The sequence below is a fragment of the Mytilus edulis genome, chromosome 7 (assembly GCF_963676685.1).
Source record: "Mytilus edulis chromosome 7, xbMytEdul2.2, whole genome shotgun sequence".
Classification (NCBI taxonomy): Eukaryota; Metazoa; Mollusca; class Bivalvia; order Mytilida; family Mytilidae; genus Mytilus; species Mytilus edulis.
The window spans coordinates 6,077,767-6,081,058 of record NC_092350.1 but is presented as its reverse complement, the minus strand read 5'-3'; positions in this window follow the sequence as shown (position 1 = coordinate 6,081,058).

Here is a 3,292-nt window from a genome sequence, read left to right as displayed (position 1 = left end):
CATATACAGCTTTTATGTCTTACGGAATCAACATGTAATACAATACAATACAATATTTTTGTTTTCCATATTAATTAAAGGGCCAATTAAGAGCATAACATTAATTACAACATGACATAAACATTACAGAGTGATTAAAGAAACGTAAAATAATAATTCAAATGCTTGAGGAAAGGATCTTCTTCTTCTTCTTCTCTATGTAAATTCCTCCGCAACGGAGCACCCGTGTCACACGGTAACAGAAAAAAACCCTTATTTTTATTTATTACTGTTTAAAAATATGGAGCAAACCAGATTAGAATATATACAATCCTTAAAAGATTATCGTTGTCCTAAAACCGTTTTTTAATGTAAAAACTAACATAAAAATATTTACACCTACTATTTTATGTACATTAAGCATATAATAATGTTAGTCAAAATATCTTAAAACGTACAGATTAAAAAGGAGTGAAATAGATTTACTGGTAAAAGGTAAAAGGACATAGTTTATTCATTTATTTCTTGACAGAAAAATAAAAGGATTATAAAAATATAGATTGGTATTTAATGATCTGGGATTTATCATTACTATGTACACGACTAAAATTAAAATTAACTGTTATGTTACTGTACAGAACATGCAGAATTTATATCAGTTTATTTCCATTTAACCAGTTGTTCTACAGTTAAAATAGAGGTTGATAATATAGAATCATAATACTTTTATAAAATCTAAAATATTTGATCTGAGATATTACCAATTTAGGCCTTTTAAAAAAAACTAAAATATTGTATATTCCTTTTTGTGTTACATTGCCCAATTAAGTTTACTCTTAAGCTTCCTTTTAAGATATATGTCTGATAATTAACTAACTCAATTTTTATTTTTGGGGGTAAAAATTAATTAATAGTTATCTAGACATTGCACCCGGGGTCTTTTGCCTCAGACTGCTTTGATACTGCCATCCTTTTGTGTAATAATGTTCTGCCACAATGGAGGTCATAGCACAGTTTTCTGCTTATTCTTTCTATCTCTGTTGTAATTTCTTCGTCGAGAATTTGAATATTTTCCCGTACTTTGGTTGAGTCAATAATTATTTGCATTAATAGTTCTTTGTTTCCATTGAAGTGCAAAGGTCAAAGGTCAAAGGTCAATTAAGGGGAGATAATTTTGATTTTCTAAGTTGCAGGCCTTTATCAATGCTCGATAACGAAATGTATCATTTATCAACTTTGTTTAATCTACAGGGGCGGATCCAACCATCTCAAAAAGGGGGGTCCCAACGCCGAGTAAAGGGGGATTCCAACTATATGCTCCCATTCAAATGCATTGATCGTCCAAAAAAAGGGGGTTCCAACCCCCGGAACCACACCCCCCCCCCCTGGATCCGCCAATGATCTACATATGCGTCGCTTAACAGGTATGTATTTCTTAATAGCCTAATAGTCAACGATGTGTAATTACGAAATATTAGAATTTTCATGAAAACAATAAAGAGGTACAACAGTGAATTAAGGGGGCTCGCGGGTATAAATTTTTTTTTTCTAATATAAGATTTTGCCATGCAGATAGGAAAAGGAAGGAAAATAAAATAAATAACTTTATTTATACAGTGCATGCCATTTTCTTAAGTTTATGGTCCACCAGTAATGCTTCTGTCACAACAAAAGACGATTCCTCCTGCCAGTGCTTTCTTAATGTTTTTCCGCAAGTATACATTCACCAAGTTATTGCTGTAATGCCAGAATCGAACTCATTTGTAAATTCAAAAGAAAATAAACCCAGAAACCCCTAACGCCAGGGCATAGTCGAAATATGTATAGCGCAACTGCATGTTAATAAATCATATATATATAATTAACGGCGTACATGTTCCTCATGCATGACAAAACTTGAAATAACACAAAAAAGTAAAATCACAAATACTGAACTCAAATCATCAATTGTGCAAAAAGATGTACTACTGCGGTAAACATGCTGGATGTCAGGAGATTTAGAATAATAACCAAATTTCATATCAATATGATATTACACCATGCCAGCACGATCTTCTCACCGACAATTATATAACTGTATAAGAATAAGCTTAAAATCTAAAAGGATATTTTATACACAATAAGTATCATTATTTTGAAAATGTCCTTAATGATATTCATTCAAAACATCGACTCAGTACGCAGATCTGAGTGCAAGTGTATCATTTTTTTCATTGTTTAAATTTACTGTGTGTATAATAAATGAATACATGTTGTCAAAGTGCATCTCTTAGACAATCAATAGGTAGTCATTTGAGGCAACCGATACTATTGTCTAATTATTAGAGGAATTGCGAAAAGACTCTAAATCAGAAGGTTAAATGAAAGAACCAGTGGATCGTTAAAATGCACTTTTCATCCATTGGCTCATTATATCTTTTTACCTAACCATTACTAATCTATTTAGTCTCCTTAACATAACTTCAAACATAAAGTTTTAAGGAGGCTCGCGGGTACAAAAATTTCTATTTATTACACTATTAGTTATTACTTTATGATATGGTACAAAAATCAATAAAAAAAAACCATTCGGTTTGGCCCCAGATGACTGTTATCAAAATGTATTTATATCATTGAAAAAGCTCCAAATTATCTCCCTTTGGTGCAAAAATGCCATTTTTTTGGCATTAAAATTGAAATATTTTTTTTAACTCATCGGTTACATATATTTTTTATTATTGTTTTCAAAAAAGCTGTTCATAAACTAAATAATTGTAAAATTTTAACGATTTCTGTAATTTAGTTCTTTTTTTTTTATTTCGATACTACCTTTTTTTCTCCTATTAGTTCTGAGACTACTATAACACGTGGTCTCAGATTAGTTCAACCAGAGACATATATGTGTATATATGTCTCTGGTTCAACAGAAAAAAAGTACATTAACAAACATTTAATATGCTTCTTTCGGTGGCAGATTGTCAACTTAAATGAACGGTGACCCCATTTTTTTATTTCATTTTTCTATTAAGTATATGATAAAGTTCATTTATAAAAAAAAATATAGGGTAGCACTTTTTTATTTTTTATATGGTTCTTTTTTTATTATTATTCTAGGCGTTAGTATTTAGGATTTGATTGATTCTTCACACTTATGCTGCTGTCCTAACCTCGAAATATGCATATTTGCAATTTTAAACAAAATATATTATAAGCTTAATTTCTGAGATGTTTTGACGTTCATTTTATTCAAAATTTAACTTTTTAAAAATAACATTTGACACTATCTTTTTACTACCCTTATAACATGAAGCCATGAATATTCTCAGTCAATACT